Source organism: Vespula vulgaris, chromosome 9 (assembly GCF_905475345.1).
Source record: "Vespula vulgaris chromosome 9, iyVesVulg1.1, whole genome shotgun sequence".
NCBI classification, from domain to species: Eukaryota; Metazoa; Arthropoda; class Insecta; order Hymenoptera; family Vespidae; genus Vespula; species Vespula vulgaris.
This window is the reverse complement of record NC_066594.1, coordinates 5045420-5065353: the sequence shown is the minus strand read 5'-3', so window position 1 is coordinate 5065353 and position 19934 is coordinate 5045420. Positions and strand designations below refer to the sequence as shown.

General features: G+C 42.9%; 2 long non-coding RNA genes across 4 annotated transcripts in view; one reads left to right on the top strand and one right to left on the bottom strand.

The window, feature by feature from the left end:
* LOC127066383 (uncharacterized) overlaps positions 1-16448 on the bottom strand; it is a 73513-nt gene extending 57065 nt beyond the window's left edge. The window contains exons 1-2 of one of the 2 annotated variants that reach the window (XR_007782378.1): positions 13695-16448; positions 902-1046 (exon numbers count right to left, since the gene is read on the bottom strand). This is a non-coding gene — a long non-coding RNA (uncharacterized LOC127066383). The remainder of the gene's footprint in view (positions 1-901; positions 1047-13694) is intronic. The other variant, XR_007782377.1, reaches the window with a different exon arrangement.
* LOC127066381 (uncharacterized) overlaps positions 1-19934 on the top strand; it is a 576444-nt gene that overhangs the window by 421116 nt on the left and 135394 nt on the right. The window lies entirely within an intron of this gene.

The following is a 19934-nucleotide window of genomic DNA, read 5'->3' as shown; positions in this document are numbered from 1 at the left end:
CGGCATATCAAGCGTTCTCCGTTTCAGGAAGAATATGCGTCCCTTCTGTTAAAAGTCAAACACTCCGGAAGAACAAAGTATCCTCGTTTCGTTGAGGATTAATCGAATTTTCGAGGAGGCGTATCAAGGAGGCGTATCAAGGCAAGTGGAAAAAAGATAAAGAGAGAAATAGGAGGGGAATGAGATAGATAGAGAGAGAGAGAAAGAGAAAGAGAGAAAAGAGGACAACGTACGCAAAATCTGCACGATCATTCAACGCGGTCGAGTTTTTAACGAGACTCCGGTATATCTTAAAACGAAGATAATGATTTAACGTGACAAATTCGCTTTTTACGCTTGCTGGCGGAGAATTTGGTACCGTCGGTACGAAAAGAGGCAATTGCCGTGACGCGACGACCTTACCACGGGATAAACTCCCTTGCCACTCCTCTTGCCCTTTCTCACTCTCTCTCTCTCTCTCTCTCTCTCTCTCTTTCTCTCTGTTATTCTTCCTATCGCCACTCATTTATTACGCGCACACGTCGTTCGAAAAGAGGAATGAAAAGAGAAAACGGGACAAAGATCGAAAGAACGGGCTTCGTCGTCGTCGTCGTCGTCCTCGTCGTCGTCGTCGTCCTCGCGAATCGTAGTGAAAAGCCAAAGTTTTTTGTCGAATAAGGGCTTGCAACAAAAAGGGAAAAGGTCTCGAGAAGAAACTCTCTCTCTCTCTTTCTCTTCTATTCGCATCTTCCTCGTCGTCAGTCGAAGGATGATGCTTTTAATTTGAAACTACGAGTCGAGTAACGATTTAATGCGACGTTTGTACCGACCGACGTTGACTCGCGGGAGGTACTGTGCTAACCGAGAAAGAGAGAGAAAGAGAGAGACAGACAGAGAGACAGAGACAGAGAAAAAGACTTACTCCTCACCCCAGTCGAGGAAAATTACAGGCTGCTACGCGCGAGGCCGTTGTATGTGCGCGCGCGCTCGCGCCACCAGAAGATTTTTAGTTAACCGCCTCCTCTTGGTCCCTTCAATGACCACCGTCGACGGCTCCTACTTGCTACCTGTTTACGATTAACAATAATCATTCAATTACTGCGCGTGACGTGCACGTCACGTTGTGCGTTACGCGAGAAAGGAGAGAGAGAGGAGAGGGAGAGGTAGAAATAGAGAGGAAGAGAGATGAGGGACGAGTTCTTTTCCTTTATTCTTTCCTTTTTCCTTTTTTCTTTTATTATTATTTTTTTTTTTTTTTTTTTTTTAACCAAGCAACGTCGTCGACGTTCCTCGTTAGCAAGGAAAAGGGGAACGTCTGAATCATGCGCGTAGATCGACGAGGCAAAGATATCTACGTAGATACATATATATCTACATACGTATGTACTTAAGTAGGCTGTGGAAAGGACGAGCGGAGTGCAAATTGGAAAATCGTGATAAGTAGTGAAAATGCTTGGCAGGCAGTTGAACCGTTTCTTGTTCGAGAAATCTGGGTTAAGTGCTTACGAAAAAGAAGTAGAGAAGAGGTCGAGAAGGAAAAGGTGGAAATTTAAAAATGGCGCGGTATGTTTAGAAGCATCCTCGAAATGTCGAAGGAAAGATAGCGGAAAACGATTCGAGAGGATAACGAGAAAAGAACTACTTCCGATCTCGAGAGGATGCTCTTTAAAAGTGTCAGCAACGATCATGTTACTTTTCTCTGTAATGTCGTTTCTCTTCCTCCTATTTTTTTTTTTTTCTTTTTATATCTCTGTTTATTATAAATCGAAGCTTTATGCTCTATACGAGCGATTCAATCATTTTTTCGCGACGGAAACGATCCTTCCGGACTCATCGGACTCATAAACAATTTAAAAACGTTACGTCGTTCTTCATCGTACGATGTAAAACTTCTAAGCCGAACGATTTATGAAATAAATCGATATGATCGCGATATCTTGCCATACGTTTACGACGATTTAATGCAGACACGTTGTATAATATAAAATAATAATAAATCCCATGATTTAGAACCGCTTATTTGTCGTAAACTCTTGGAAACGGAGGGACGTTAAATCCCGCTCGTAAACTGTCCCTTTATAATCGTACGCGAAGCGGTCGATATCGTCTTTCGACAAGGACGAATATTTTTTCGCGTCTTCCTCGTGTCCTTCATCGACCGACATAGTCGTCATTTTTCGCACGAGATACGCATGCGGTCCGACAATATCGTGGGAGGAAAGAAAAAACGTAGTGGAGTCTGAAATGTTTGCTTAGCTGTCTCCAGGCTTCTTTCATGCATGTCTCTCTCTCTCTCTCTCAATATGTCCATGCGTATTCCTTTCAAAAGGCTTATATTAAACAAACAGTATTAATATTCGATCCTTGTATTCTTTCTCCTCGGCATTTTTATCTTTTTGTCGATCATCCTCTTTTCGAAGTGACGTCACGTCCGCCTGTCTATCTACAACTCTCTTCTCTTATCCGAACTTAAACGATGACGACGCGAGTTCGTTTTCACAAGAGATAAGGAACGCATCTTTCGTGGAAGACGAACGCGTGAAACAAAACCCAGTCACGTACTACTTTTTATTCGCTAACGTTAACGATTTTGGTAAGTTCGATACGCGTCTGAATTTCCATTTCCAAAAATACATTTCTTAATATAACCCTTATAAGCTCCTAACGCAAAGTAAGATCGAATGTCTATAATGCTCTCTTTCTCAGCTCGTTCCTAAACAGCATTTAGATAACGAGTACAAATTTTCGTCCTAACGAGGCTATTTGGAAAAAGAAACTCTGTATTAGCGTCGGCGAATTGGTTTTTATCCTGGCTCCTTCGAGCGAAACAAGTCCCGACATAATAAGTCTTTCAGCTTGGATTCCGCGTCCGGCGGTAATTTTCGAAAAACCGAAGAAACCGCGATTCGCTTTGGACGATTTAACTCGGCGAGCAAAAAGGGCTCGCGCGTCACGTGACGCGCGTACCTGCGTGCCTCGAAGCGAAGACGGCGAGGTGCCGTTCGCTTGCTCGCTTGTAAGGAAAGACTGTGGCTGTGGCTGTGGCTGCGACGCCGAGCAGATGGGCACGTCCTCTTTTCTCTACATTCTACACGATCCACCAACGTGGTCCCGGCTTTCCGTCATTCTTCGTTCCTCTACCCACACCGTCCGTCGTCTCTCACGAAATATCTCGCATCTGCCGGCATTGTCTATTGTCGAAGAACGACGAATGAAAGGTGCACTTTACGCTATGTCCCCGTTTCCTAAGGATAGGACACACTCTCTTCTAGCTGAAAATTTATTGGCACTCGAGTTCTTCTCTCGCCACAAAGAGCTGCTTACCCAACCGTGCCATCCTCCGTTATACTATTACCCTGCTCTAATCGAATACAAATAAGACGACTTTCTCTATACCTTTCTCTTTCTTATAATTTATAATCCTAAATTTTACTTTTTTTTTGTCGATTCTTTTATCTTCTTTTACATATGTCTACTGTTCATTTTTTGTTCCAATTTTCTTTTTTCCGTTTTCTCTCTGAGCTATTTGTTATAATACCGTTTATGCAATATGGCTTCGGGCATAGGAATAATAAATCTGTCTAACCATTGTTTCTTCGCATTTCGAGAAATCTTTAACCTTTCAAGCGCCGAGAAATTTTCTCCGACAAATATCGCTCCAATTCGTAAAATCCGTTCGTCCTTGCCCTCGCGAAGCATCATCGTTACTTACATAGGTACTAAAGGTCTTAGAAGAACCTGCCGAAAGGAAGAAACGAAATACCAACGAGAGGACGTTCGAGATCGAAGTCGAGTTCTCTCTCATTCTCTTCTTCTTCTTCCCATCTCTTTCCTCTCTCTCTCTTTCCCTCTCTCTCTTTCTCTCATTTTAACGCCGCTCCAACAGAATGGCTTTTCGCCGCGAATCCTGGGGATTCCTGAACGCGCACAAATTGCACGCAAATTCTTCCGCGAGAGGAACGCCGCGTTACCATTTTGCTCTTTTGTCCCTCGGCCTGTCCTGTCGCGCGTGAGAGACGGACAGTCGGTCCTCCTCTTCTTTTCTGTTCCTCGTGCTTCGGCACGTACTGCGAGAAGAAGAGAAAGAGAGAAAAGACTGGCCTTCGAAACGGCTATAGAGAAAGAAAGAAAGAAAGAAAGAAAGAGTGTGAGAGAAAGAGACAGACAGAGAGAAAGAGAGTGAGAGAGAGAGATAGAAGGAGAAAGAGACAGGCTCTGGGGCCAGTCCAAGTCGAAGTCGGCTGTCTCAGATTACATCGTGTCACCTCGGCCCGGCCGGCTCGGCACCAACGCCAGAGAGGGAGAACACACTTGTTAACATCTTGTCGCCCAAATCCCGAAAGAGCCAGTGGCCCTCCGAGATCTTTCTCCCTCCACTTTCTTCCTTCCTCCCTTTTCATTCTATCTTCCTTTCTCTCTCTTTCTCTCTCTTTCGCTCCTGCACTCTGGAAACGATCTCGAAAGCAGACATCAGGGAATACTTTGCATCGTGAATGGACTTGGCTCTACTCCTCCGAAAGAAAAAAGAGAGGGCAAATCGTGTGTCGTTACTGTGCTCGTTGAAATATTAATCGACTCGACCATGAAACCGTTATTTAACTGGCGATACCTAACTCCGCGGCACTCGTGAATTCTCTCGCGACTTATTAAAAACGTATCTCCGATCTTGAATCAGGCGTTACATGGAGAATATGAGACGCGAAGGTATCTGTAAAGATCGTGATTTTCATTAAATGTGCGCTTTGAGGGCTCGTAACGCTCGAAAAATTATTCGGACGGACAGGATTGAAAAAATTCGGCATGCTGCTGGATGACATGTAAAAATACGATCGATTTGAGAGAGAGGAAGGGAGAGAGAGAGAAAGGGTGACAGGGTAGATTCGTTAGTCGGCAGAGGGTATAATCGGTTTGCGGGACTCTCTGGTGATTGTACCTGTAGACAAGGTTCGCCATCGAAGCGTTAAAGCGGTTAAGCGCTTTCGCAAATGGGCTCAAGCACAATGGGCTCGAGTCAGCCTCTCTCCCTCTCTCCCTCTCTCTCTCTCTCTCTTTCCCTCTTCCTCTCTTTCGCGTTCTCCGATTCTCCTCGTTTCACTCCTCGGTCGATACGAATGTCAGCTTCCGATGAGTACATTTTTAGGCGTTTATAGTGCATTACATAATTATTTTTATTACCGGATACTCTCGATTACAATTCTACCCCAGATTAGTTTCAATGACTACACAATTGAGTATCCGTAACAACTGATTCTTATCGATAGGTCTGAACGAATAATCGACCAAAAAAGGTCTCGTCTTTTCTCTATAATTTTAACACAAATTTCAATTTAACTTATTATTATTCCGTACTTGACGATTTTCATTACGCATAGGAATATACAAATATCATGATATATCATGATAATAAAAAAATATACCTACATATTTTAACGGATGCATAAACGTACGCTCTATATAATGAACGAAATCTGTAATAAAACGAGGACGTGTGATCGAAATGATTGGGATTATCGAAGGTAATAATCGAGAAAAGTGGAAAATTAGCAGACGAGAAGTTAAAGCCGGAATGAGGCGATTATATTTGCATAGTACTCTCCCCGATATTTCGATATCAACGAATAATAATGAAACCACGATAGTACAAATAATAACTCCGATCGACGTTTAGCTGCTAGTAAAATCCTGGGCATGAAGTTTCATAAGCGAACGCTCCCGGAAAATCGCACGTTCAATATCTCTGTCTCTTTTTCTTTCTCTGTCCCTCTCTCTCCTTCTCTCTCTCTCTCTCTCTCTCTCTCTCTCTCTCTCTCTATCTTCCTACTCGTTCGAGAGAACGACGAGGGAGTCGGAGTACAATTAGAGTTTTCATGGGAATTAATAGGGCGCGGGTCCAAGCGAGACGAGTGGCTTTCGAGAGTCGTTTTCATCGTAGCCGGCGGCGGCAAACGGCGGACTCCCTCGCGTGTTAAAGCGTAAAATATCGTCCGCGAGTAGTCGCGGCTCTCGCGTCGTTCGACCGTCCACGGAGTCGTCGTGTCTGAGAGCCGCTACACAGGAGATAACGGCGGGCCTCTAGGGCACACTGAATAATGCACAATTGCGCGTCGCTCCCGCCATTGTCACGATATATCGAGCCGGCACTCGTCTACCGCGATTAAAAATCAGAAGCCTCGTCAACCTTCTCTGGTCTTCGTTCGTGAGTACGAGCTAAAGAGAGATAAAGAGAATTAAAGGGAAAGAGAGAGAGAGAGAGAGAGAGAGATGAGATCGCAGACGCCATATTTGCATAATTTGCGCTGCTCTCCGATCTCTATTCAAATAAATCTTCCTGGAGTGATGAATATTTCCGGGTTTTCGAAAGGCCTCCTCCACATAACCGTTTATATTATACTTTTCTTGTTTTCTTGTTAGAAAAAAAATAAAGAGAGAGAGAGAGAGAGAGAGAGAGAGAAAAGAAAAGGAACGATATTATGATGAAACCGAAGATGATACTAGGTATACACGTGTACATATGTACATGGACAAAAGGCTAACGCAAAGTTACTCGATGAAGGGAACGTTCGAAGGGATCGGAAGATCCATCCGGATGATAAGTTAATGCCACGTCTGCAATGGTATTATAATACGGTATAGTACTCGTTCGACGTTTGCGTACGCGTGCGCTCTGGTAAGCGTTCTTTCGATAAGCGTAAGCGTTCTTGGTAGAGTGTGTATCTTCGGGACGGCTGATTGGACCTCGTAAAGTACGCACATGGAGACTTTAAAAAACACTCACTCGATAAAAGATTTCAAGAACGATGGCGTGTCTTTGGATTAGCTATCTCTTTCTTTCTCCTTTTCTCTCTCTCTCTCTCTCTCTCTCTCTCTCTCTCTCTCTTTCGCTTTTCGTTTCTTCTCTTTTATGGATCTCGATTGAATATAAAAAGCGCGAACTAAAAATCTTCTATCTGTTACTTCTGAGATCGAATGGAACTCTCCTGAGTATGCGTACTTGAAAAAAGAAAAAGATAAAGAGTGGGTACTCTCCATTCTCTGATTCTCGAAGAGAGAACTAGATCGATGACTCGTAAAGAGATTCGTGTTTATGTACGCGCGTGAACGCCTTGAGAGAACAAAGCGTTGCTGCACTCGCCCACGCTCGGTCCGCCTCGGCAAGACTGAAAACTGTATCATTGACTAACGACTTTCGATACCTTCTATCGTATCGAACCGCTACCGATTCGCTCGGAAGCTCGCGGTAGCTTCTCGATATATCTCGTTGCCACACAATGTAATTCTTAAGTCGCAGTGTCACGTTTAACGCGAAGTCTGATCGAAGTCGAATTTAACGAAAATAACGTACCAAGAATCGATCGTGTTCAATGACGACGATGTTTGCTCTATGTACGTGTTCCGTTGAAAAAGAAAGGAAAGAAAGAATGAGCTCTCGACGTTACGTATAATATCGACTAAACAAGGCTCTCCCGTTCTAAGGAACATAGGAGAGCGTGATCTAGGTCGACCTGAATATTCAACGTAGTGTCTCTCTTTCTCCCTCGATGTCGCTAAAGAATATTTACGAATCGAATAGCAAATTAGAGTTACAGCGACTCGGGAATAATCGATTCGAGTTTAGTACATACGTTATCCTTTGGTTTCCCGGCGTACGTGTAATCGAGGCAACCGAGAAGTGAAAACAATAGGGGGCTCGGCTGCCTCCTAGGAGAGACCTTTCTCGCCCGCGTTTACAACTATTTGTTCCCTCTCGCAAGCACCCTCTCTTCCTCTTTTTCTCCTTTTCCTCCTCCTACTCTTATGGCTGGCTTCTCTGTTTCTCTTTGCTTATACGTTCGCTAGCACACAGCAAACAATAAATGTTAAAACGCATACAATTCAAACGGAACCTCTTATGCATATACGTGTCTATGTACGTTCGTGTCGAACAGTCAAGGTATACATATATCGGTATTCGACTTCGGCTTTCTAATGCGCGGAACAATGACTCGACAAAGGCGCCGATCTTCGTGGCTACCGATCAAAAGGAATCTATAATATCTCAAAAGCGAATAGCTATGAAATTTTACGGAGCTTCTCTATTTACGAAACGAACAACCAGCTTACCTAGAAATTGTCGAAACGAGAACTCTCACGAAAGAACATTACAATCTTCCTATAGAAACCTATAGAGAGCGCTCGATTTCGCAATAAACGATCTTTGGACGGCGTATGGATTTTATCGGATTAAGAACGAACGGTCTATGCTATTCCGCAGCGATCGCGCGTATGTAAAGCAATAAAGCGTTTCTAATCACCGGCTTCTCAGGCCGCTATATCGGCGGCCTCGGTAATCGCGAAGATTAGTACGAGATACTGTGCGCTCTGCTGGATGATAATGATCGGCTCTTAGCTGGGACCGATTTGAACTCGGCATCGCGTACAAAGTCGCGGCTACGTTTTCCTGGTTCTCCCTTATCGAACGGCGAATCTATCCTATGCGCGGTGAACGATAGATAGAGAAGAGGAAATAATTATAGCCTCGCTCTCGTACGTTCCCGTACGATCGATCGAAACTCATCGCACGCGCTATGAAATCTATCCAGAAACTAAGTTTCTCGGTGGTCTTTTCGACAGGTCGATGGACCAGGAAATCGAAATGAGGTTAAAACGACGAGCGGACAAGCCGAGACTATGTGTTTGTATATTTTTTTCTCTCCTTTTGTTTTCTAAAACATAAAAAAGCAAGAAGGTTAAGTTTTATCGACAGTCGACGCCGTTGGAGGCGCGTTTACGATCGCAAACGTGGGCCGCGTTTACTTAGCCAACTTATGCATCGCGGAAGGACACGTAAGAGGCACTCTATGTGCTCGAGTTTGTCGCCTAGACGACCATTATGCGCCCCGTTGTTTCGCCTCGAACTACAACATCCGATTCGGAGGGCCGACTTCCCTTCCTTTCCTCCTACACACGCCAAACTTTCATTGTCTTGGTTTCAATGGTTTTAAAATACAAAAAGAAAAAGAAAAAAAAACAGATATATATATATAAACAAACAAATCGAACAGTAAAACTTCGACTTTCTCCGACAACGAGGCGTTAGAAATGGATCGTAGTTGTAACTTTCTTCGTGTCACAAACCCTTTCCGAAGTATTTCTCCACTACCGGCTAATATATTCAAATGAGATTTCGTCTAAATAAAAGGTATAGGCAGCCGACTAAACAGCACACTCGTAATTAGTTTGAAGGAGACGTTATGGCTCGCTTTCTCTTTCCTTTTCTGTCTCGTCTTTCGATGCTTTGCGAGAAGCGGTAGTCCTTTCTCCCTAAGCGTCTAATACGCGTTGATGTTCGCGCTCGTCGCATTTATGAGCTAGCAGCATTAGCATAACGTTTGCTCGCACGCGAGCCGCCCTTTCACCATCTTTCTCTCTCTCTGTCTCCGTCTTTTCTACTTAGACCGATATGTTCTTCCTAGACCGATTACTGCTTCCTCTTTGACATTGCGCCGAGCACGCATCCTGTCCAATAGCAAAGTTTCCTCCTTCTCTAACCCTCTCGGTAATTCGATATATCGAGAGGCTGGGGGTGAGAGAGACGATATCCTTGCCCCATCTCACCTCCCTTTCTTCCTACCTATTAAACGACCCTAGGGACTTTTTGCCTTCCTCGAACGAACACCCTTTCCTCTTTCCTTCTTCTTCTTTATTCTTCTTATTTTTTTCTTGTTATTCATCTTTTTTCCTTTCCTTGACAGTAGCGAAACCGGTAGATTAGGTTTTAGTAAAACGAGAGACGAATTTTGTGGATAAGGTGTCTCTTGCTATGATGAGACTACCACCTCGACAACACCCGATATCTTATCCTCCGACACCCCGTATTACGCGCGAGATCACCCACGCGAAGCTTCTCCCCTTCTCTACACATTGTCGATGTCGATATTACTTAGTTTTTAAACGTCCTAGGGAAAAAAAATGTTCAGATATCAGACACGTGAAATCGAACGAAATCTATTTGGTTTTAGTTCGAGAACGATCATGTTATCTTTTCCGTACGAATGCTCTATTGTTTTTTCTTATACTCCTCGCATTTACTAATTATGTTCAAATTTGCTAATATCCGAAAATACATTGGTACGTTCTATTAATACGATAATATCATAAAATAAGAAGAGGAAAGAGAAAGACAGACAGATCCGAATCAAATCTTTCTAATATCTCCCAAATTTAACGATACTTCAAAATCGATTTTTTCTCTATTCGATAATATTGTAATTGTTCAAGAATTTCGTCGGAAGATGAAGCTGCTGTATAAATAGTTGGCAAATTAAATATAGAGTTAGAAAATTAAAAAAAAAAAAACCGCTCGTGGATTTACTCCTCGCCTTCTCTCTATCACTCTTTAGTTCGTTTTTTTCTCAGGGGTTAAAATCGCAAAAAAAAAGTACAGCCTAATCCGCTTGGTCTGACGTGTAAAATAATATCTGCCTTCGACGTGCGCCATCTTCCTTGCCCTCCTCCTTTTTACGCGAAAAATAGATGACGCGCCATTTGAAAAACGACACCGATGACACGAAGACCGACCGAAGCTGGCGGTTCGTGTCGGCACGATAAAATCTCGGTTTTCTCTGAAGTCTCCCGGTACCTGCTACAATATAAAACAGGACTCGAAAAGGAAAAGAAAAAAAAGAAGAAGGGAGAAAGAAGATGACCACTATGGCGGTAGATCCTAAGAAGAGCAAAGGTAGTGACAGGGCGAAAGTAAGCAGAAAAGGGGATGAGACGTCCACGTTGCATCGTTCGCGTATTTTTACAAAGATATAAGAAAGACGAAAGCAGTGGGAAATGAGGGAATGAATCTCACGAAGCCTCGACCCAGATATCGCTTCGTTTCTGAAACAACCCTCGAGTGCCATTTCCGTGCGATCTATTACGTCACGACCGTTTTCACCAGTCATCCAGTTCTTTGTGATGAGTTAGCCTCTCAAAGCTCTTTACGTTTTTAAATTATATACCCAACGCTGCGATGTTCCAGATGCTATGCCTTTTAAACTCGGTTCCTTTTTTTCTTTAGACTCGTTGGAGCTTTGAATAACCCGATAAAGCAGGATCGTCGATAAAAAAAGAATTCTACTTCGAATACGACGAAAGAAGGAGTGTCCTTTCGTGTTCGTATACCGTAAAAGAATTTTTTAAATAGTGACGAAAACTTTAGTCAGCATCGATTTATCTCGAAGTTTCCCTTTCCTTACATATTTAGTCTATCGCAGGACGAACGGATATGTTACTTTTAAGTACCGGTTGAGATCGCCAACGAGATAACAAATCGTGCAGGTAACGAAAATGAAACCTTTCCGACATCTCTCCGACAGTCGTCGTAGATTCGCTCTGTTTGTTTCTGGTCTTCCCTTCGAAGATGTATATTTCCGTGGGTGTGTCCTTCTTTGGACCCTTCAAACTTCCGCCGACCAAAGAAACTCCTCTTCTCTTGCTCATCGTTGTGGTCTCATATTTCGAGACATCTCTCGATGGGACTAATTAAGTCAAACTCCTAAGACGTTTAATTACTACCGTCCGACCACTCCAAGTTTCTCTCCCACACAACGTTACATTCGAAAAGTAGAAAGAAAAATATCTCGACGATCACGGCAAAGTTCTAACGAGAGAAAATTTAGGCAAAATTTCAAGACTTTCTTCAAGATAAACTACGAAGAATTTTACACCTTTCATTTGACGATTATCCAAGTTCATTATATTGGATTTCTCCTAAGAAGATAATAAGAGAATATTCTCTTTATTTCAAAAGGGATTGATCAACTTACGGAAGCGTCGAGCACTCGATAATCTCATCGCCCTTACGTGCTTTTTCTGGGTTCTTCTCTAACGTCTTCCCAGCTAATCACCGAAGGAACTTTACCTCCTCTCTCTTACACACTTCCTTTTAAATTCTCATCGACCATTTGCACGTTTCACCGAAGCGTCTTTATTCGCCGCTCAGCGTTGAGAAGGAAACGATAATCACGAAGGAGAGACGGCGAGCACGAGCTGCCTCCTGCGAGTACGAGTGAGAAAGAAGAAGAGTGGAGACAGAGGGAAGAAAGAGAGAGAGAGACAGAGAGAGAGGAACAGAAAAAGAAAGAGAGAGAAGAACGGGCCGTCTTTAGGCTACCCAAGAGACAAGACGCGGTGCCTCGCTCATTAAGACGTTTAACGCCCGCCATATAATCGATTATTTATAGAGATATTCAAATCCACAGTGGTGGCGATGGTGGTAGTGGTGGTGACGTTGGAAGTACCTGCACGGGGTCCGGACTGCACGGTGAGACGCACGGATATGAAGACGTCCATCGGCTTTAGTGCCAATTTTTCGAGCTCCTCCGAGAAACTTAGTAGAGACGATCTCTCCTTCGCGCGTGCTCGTACATGGATGCAAGAGTCTGTATTGGAGAACGCGCGAATTGTACTTTTTCGAATGGACACCCGCTGATCGTCAGGTTACACCGAAGTCCGAACACCGTCCAGGAGGTCCGTCTAAAGGACGTTTCGTAATTTCGCGTTAACGTCGTTTTATCATCCTTATTAAACGGATCTACTGAACGCGTTGCTTCGAACGGCACCTTTTACATGATAATAAAAACAGAGACAGAAATATAGAAAAACTCGGGTATCTGTGTACACGCGTACAGTTTATATTTTGATGTCTTCCACGACCGGTTGAATGAAGAGAAAAGAAAGAAAAAAAAAAGGAAAGGAAAAAAACGAGTTTCGTTAGTTATCACCTCTCGAGTGCGTTCCTCTTGGCAAGTTACGCGGCTAAACGTCCGTTCTTTACCGAGTTGTCAGGAATAACCAAGACAATTTTGAAGGTTCTATCCTCGAGATTCTCTTAAAAAATATTTTCGAAATGATAATTAATTAATAGATATACGAGCGAGCCTTTGTTATCAATTTATTCGACCGGTCCACCTTTTCCCTTCTCTTCTTCTTCTTCCTCCTCCTCCTCCTTCTTCACTTTCGTCTTTATTATGGCACCCGTGCGCACGCTAATGACCACCTATAGAGCCAAGAGAATATCGTCCCTCGTGGGAGTTACGACCTTCTCTTCGTACAACCGTTAGCGATTGTGCGAAACGACGAGCTTGTTAATTCGCGCGTTTGGAATCTCGCGTTCTCGTCTCTCCGCAGGCCGCGCTAAGAAGACGTAGGAAGCACGTTGGAATACGAAATCGATTTACGATATCGGCGCGAAACTTTTATACGATCCTTATCGAAACCCTGTAACCTATACGTTTTATTAATTCTCCTTGTATATATTTCGACTCTCTCTCTCTTTTCCTTTCTCTCCGACGATGATTTACGATTTTTTGGATAACTCGAATCATACTCCAACAGCAAACTCAACTGACTTCTATAGAGGAAAGAGAAATGCTACACAGGATGAAATACGTCGACGATCGTTCGAGTTAGAAATTTATATCGTTCTTCGGCAGTTTCAAGGTACGTGTTACTTGAAAACCATCGGCCGGTTTTAATTCAAGCTTGGCGTAGGACGTGTTACGCGTTAAATCGAGAAAGACGGTGCTGTTCTATTATACGCGTTTCGAGGGAGAGCATCGGCATAGCGATATCGTCGCAAGAAGGAGAATCGCTCTTCGTTGATATCTAATTTCTTGCATCGACGCGGAACGCTCACGAGGATCGCTATAAATCGCAAAAGAAATTGATTTTCGTGTTGAACTTACCAGAGGAAAGCCCGTGTATGGAGGATTTATAGAATGGCAGAACGAACGCTCGCAATCCTTCGTTCCTTCCTAGCAATTCCGTTTCTTCCTTTACGATCCTCTTCTTCTCTTCTGCCTTCTTCTCTCCTTTTGTAGGCTCGTTAACGATCACCAAGATCCATGGAAATGGCCAATCACGAAGAAGGGCTTATACCATGAGCCCTTCAGGATTGTTAGTAATTATATCTAAACGATCGTTCGTACCGATAGAGACCAAACTTGCTCTTCGTTTCCCACAAGAACACCGAAACTAAGAGAGATATCGAAATGGATTCGAACCGACGCGTTATGTTATCGTCGATCGCAACTCGCACTATCGTGGCCTCTGGACCGCGAAAGAAACGCTTAGAGAAAGGGAGATCGCCGTTACTCCTGTAGCCGATGAAAAACGTTGCTCCGATGATCTCCCGAAGATTTCGTTGTTGATGATACTCAACGATATTTTCAAATAATGCTACAGAGAATTATTAATTAAAATAAACTTAATAACTAATAAAGTGATCGAATGCGCCGATGATCTCTCGAAGATAATACTTGACGAATATTGAACGATGGGTTTCTTCGGAAAGCTGTTGAAATGATGCTAGAGAAAATTATTAATTAATAGAAAATTAATTATTCGTAAATAAAGCGAAGTCGTCGAATATGCTTCGATGATTCTCCAAAGATCCTGTTGTTAATGACGCTCGGTGTTACTAAACGGCGAATTTTTCCAGTAAATGTGTTGAAATAACGCTAAAGAAAATGATTAGTTTACGAAAGAATAAATATTACAAATTATTGTAGACGGAGTTAAATTTGCGGTGATAAATATGCGAGTAATATCTATAAGGTAGATTAAAATACGGCACAGATCGGTACGACGATGTTTAAAAGACCACGGTCGATGGATGACTAATGGGTAGCTATTACAACAGAGGTCATGTAGATTGAAACTAGAGAGGTACACGTATGTATACAAAATATAAGCTTTCTGTATCTGTCCTTCCAGGAAGTAATGATATCATCACCGATATCAATAAACACATTATACGTTTCTATATACATACTATACGTTTCGTATTGTTTACATCGATCAATATGATTTATTTTCGTTGTTCTGTTGTTCTTCTACGTACATTGTAAAATTCATTCCTATAGACGACGTTCACGCGAAAGTCTACTTTTCTGTCGGCGATAATTTCTAATTCGACGAAGAGAGAATAAATTTGGAAGTGGTGAATTCGCATGTCGACGTTGGTAGACAGTGACGACGATTAAATATGAAATACTTTCACGTAGCAGCCTGCTGAATACTTTACGTCGTCGTCTCGGTTGACGAGCGGAGCTTACTCGACGAGCGTTCGCTCGTGAACGATTCAATATGAGCGTCGTCATTAAGATGATAATCGAGTTCGATCACGCTTTCATGTATGGCCAAGTTTACGGGCGATCGCGTGGCCTCATTCACGTGCATTATCTCTGTGCGGCACGCCTAATCAAAATTAAACGATATCATTGCTATATCCCATGGATAATAATCGAGGGACATACATCGTGATATTGATGCACCATAAAATTTATTGGAATAGATATTGGTACTTATATGTAAGTATAATTATTTTTACATAAAGCTTTTGTGATCTTGTTCGAAGGATTATTATTCTCAAAAATATCTCCTCGCATATTTATTCCGTCCATAAAAAAAGGTAATAAAAAGTTATAAGCGCTTTGAAGTTTTAAACGCTAAGACAAATAGAAAATAATATCGCGAGAGACGTGGTTTAAATAAAGTTAGTCTAAAGAAATACATTGTACTCTTTGTAAACATCGTAAGGATCGTTTCGATAACATTAACAATACGGCTCAAAAAAACATAAATAACCTACGAGGAGAGAGAAAGGGAAGGGCGAATCTAACGCGTATAATAGCGTGAGGACATAGCTATGTACGCATTAACTTTATAGATACGCGAGGCACAGAGACAGGACGTTCTTCTCGAAACTCTTAACGACGTCCATCGTTAACTCTTTCTATCTACGCCTCTTTCTCTTTTTCAATCGTGCGTATATACATATATATCTCCTACTTACATAAATGTTCACGCTTCTCGTATGTGCAAGCATTCTTTCATCTTCGCTCGACCATGAAAAAAATAATATCTCTCGATATATCTCGAGAGTATCTATTTCTTTCGATAGGCTCTTTAGATAGATATTCATTTTGCAAATTTTGACGACGCGCACGTCTCTTGTGAATCTCAAGCTAAGCGTTCTCAATATCACCGGCGAGTCGATACGTCGTAACTCGTAAACCAGCTGTTTTCAAAGCTCGCGTATAAAAGATGATACACCGATTTATTCTTGCTCGAATACTTACGACGTTCTCGTTCGCTCTTATATTTGCATAGAAACCATCCGCGAACGGAATATTACGATCGTTTTTCGAGTACGCGAAGAGAACGCATATTCTTCTGTGCCGAACGACAACGACTAACTCGTCTTCTTCCGATCAAACCTACGAAGATTCAAAGTTTTTCAACCGAAATCAGTATCGATTCCGAATAACATATATAATATATACAGATGTATGTAGGTACTTAGGTACATACGTCGTCTTTCATCTTCGATCGTACGACCATGCTCGAGCAATATTTTATATCGAACGATCTTAAAGAAATTTACCATTTTTCTCGGACGATTCGATATGAAATTTCGTTCTCTTTCCACTTCCCCTCTCTCTCCTCTCCTCTCCTCTCAACTTCTTTATTCATCCTTCTTTCAAGGACGATCGAGAATAAGAAGGAGATCTTATAAGAAGGCAGAAAATCGCCGGAGGTGAAGAGAGACGAATAAAACGCAGGAGTCTTCGACGATGATCAGATTTATGGGAATTCTATGGCGGTGCGCGCACCAATCTTGTACCAACTCGAAACAGGAAGATCTCGAACATGCGATGACGATTAATTACGGGTTACGCGTACGTCCGTAGGTATCTACATCGAGCGATCCCCGCGGCTTCGCTGCCCTGTTTGCCGCGATTACGCGCTTCGTCGCGCTGTAACTCGAGAAGGGAAGACAAATGGGATCGGTAAGTGGCGTTGACCGGTATTACGAATGTCTTCTCTCCCTCTCTTCGCTATCTCTAAACGAGACGATTATATTCTATTAAATTACTTCGTAGTCGCTGAGAAATCAACTTTCTATATTCCTTTTTACTCTCCCTTTCTTTTTCCGTTTCTCTCTCTTTTATCTTTCTTGACACGTGGTACGAAAAAAAATCTCTCGAAAGATTTTACGGCGAAGTTCTCAAAGCTCTCTGAATTATCAAGCAAAATGTTCTTTTCATCGTTAACTAATTTAATGAATGAAACGAGATGATTACCATGTCCATTTCTCTCTTCCTCTCCATTGCTGGAATGAAACGTTAGCGTGTTCTGCTCGTTAACAGAAAGCCGAAAGAGAAAGGGAGAGAGAGAGAGAGAGAGAGAGAGAAATCCAGTACGATAAACGGTGCGTATGTGGGTGTCGCAGTGCCGACGCATAAATCGCACAGATGCATAATCAACGCGGACGTTTCGGACGTGGCCGGATAAGCATCGATCCGCGACTGCAATACCCCATGCTTGGAAAGTCAATTACGCTGGATCACCTGCCAATTTGGTTTATCGCGCTTCTGCAAGAGAGAGAGAGAGAGGGAGAGAGAGAGAGAGAGAACCGAAATCACGAGGTTTCTCAATCGCCGTTATTTCGTTAACGAGCGTGCCGAGAGTATTAATCGTTAAACGCGCCGAGCGAAAAAATTTGCTCCTCTAGTGAATCTCAAAGGAGATAAGGAAACGCGCAAATATCGTCGAGTACGATCTCGAGCGGAACGAACCGTTCACGTTCGTCGCTCGGTGAACGCTCGTCTCCGCGGCTTTGACGGGCAAGTGAAAGCATGAGAAACGGGCAAATTATGCACCCGTTTACCATAACTCATAGTAGAAGCTGCCGCTCGGACGTTTGCTCTCGAGGATTAGTAGAGGCGTTTCTCTCTATGCGAGAACGTCGAGTTCGTTCGTTCGTTCATTCGTTCGTTCGTTCAGGTAATGTGCCTACGAATGTTATTCACGTACGTGTTTAGAAATTCAAGAAACCATGCCGGAAGACACACGACACGGTTACACTTATGTTAGTCGATTTGGGACAAATCGAGCGTCACGAATCCCTCGCGTTGTTCTTTTTATTTGTCCTCCTCTCCTTTTTTCTTTCCTTCTCTTCGAAACTCTTCATTTTCATTGTATTTTTGAGGTTGCCTAGAACGAATTTCTAAGGACTTTGAGGACCAAGGACTTTTTCGAATTAAGCGCTCGGAGACAAGAGGATTTTCTTTTCTTCCAAGTCAAAGGAGAGAGGGATTACACGCCGTGCGTCGGTATACGTCATATGCACGAGAATGGATAAAAGGGAACCTAAAGACACCTGTTCTTTTTTCTCGACTCTGCTTTCTTTTACGCTTTTGACGACGCAACGAAGGCACGAAAAACTCGATTCTCGTGTCTTTGCGTTACTCTTACGCCCTTTCTCTCTTTCTCCTTAGCGAGAAAGAAAAAGGAAGAAGATATAAAGAACGATTCATCGTTCGACAATCGCATAGCTTTCGAGACCACTTACTGCGACGCAAGAACCACTCGCTTTTTGAATATTCTTTGCAAGATTATATTCCGATTTCAAGCTAGCACGCTCGGTGGCAATAAAATTATTCGACGCGAATGCGATGTTATCCAGCGAGAATCCGATCGCTCGCACGACTTCGTAATTATTTTTAACGAACATGGAGATGTAAGAGGTCGCAAGAAGCACCGGTTATAGCAACCGCTCGACGATGTAAACGTCACGTATTCGCGGTGGAATGTTTTTGCCGGCGGTCCAGGCGCGCGCTTACAAAGCATCGTAAAGACGAAGGACATCCATTTTAATAAACGAATTAGTTGGACGAGAGACGGAGACACGGAGGAAAGAGATAAAGCCAGAGAGAAAGAGAGAAAGAGGTAGAAAGAGAATCCTTTAAGCGACTGGTGCTCGCGTGCCAGAAGGGTTTCGCTTTTTGTCGTGGCCGTTTAAAAGTCCCTGCAAAAAGGCCAACGTCTCGTGACGAACAGAAAGAGAAAAATGAGAGAAGGAAAGTCGGAGGACAACTCTTCTCGCGACTTACGCGTTGGGAAGAATCCGAATGAATATTCTCCTTTAAGAATAAAGTACGTCTCTGATCGTTGGGAAAAACTTACGTTCACGGCATAACTCTCTCTCTGTTTCTCTCTTCTTCTCTTTCTCTCATTGTCTCGTGACATCAACAATAGCTTGTCCTTCCAACAGTCAACGAAATGTGTGTTGACGCATCGTTATCGAAAGAAATACATGTAGATACATAAATAGTAAACATTCGTATGGCGGTGATTTGAATGCTTCAAAGACGAGTCAAGGACGCTTAAAAACACTCGGAAAACTTAATAAAGGAAAGAAGAAAGGAAAGAGAAGGAAGAGAGATCGACGAAAGGAACGAAGCTTCTTAGTTTATACTTTTATCCTAACAAAGTAATATAACGAACATGGCAGGAGGTGCCGATCGGTCGAGCGTAGCCGAGAGGAATCCGGAGAACGTTGTCGCGGCGGGTTCTCGCCTTCTGCCGGACGAGTTCATCGGCGACATTCTGGCCGGGTCGTGTGAAACGGGAAACGGAAACGCCCTTGCTCCACCGGAATGTCTGCCTCTTTCTCTTTCATTATGCTCGCGCGTGGATATTAGCTCAACGGGGTTCCAACCGAGTAAGAACAGCCACGCTCGCGCGAAAAGGGTTAAAAGTTGTTTCAGTATACTCGCCTCTCTCTCTCTCTCTCTCTCGCGATGCTCTCGTTTCCTTTCTTTTCCTCTGTCCTCATTTTTTCCCTTCTTTTTCCTTTATAAAACTCTACGTCTTACGTTGACTTACCCTTCGAATATTCATAAATTCTAATCAACGTTATCTCCTCCATTATTAATTTGCAAATTCGAGGAAAACACTGACTTTAGCCCTGAAAGTTGACGCCCATGCACGACGAAAGCCACCGTTCTTCTTCGTCCTAATTCTTCTCTTTTTTTCCTTCTTCTTCTTCTTCTTTTTTTTTCTTTTTTCTTTCTTTTTCTTTTTTTTTTCGTTCCCTCGGGAAGGCAAGCCTGCGACTAATTGGCAGGCCGGCGTCT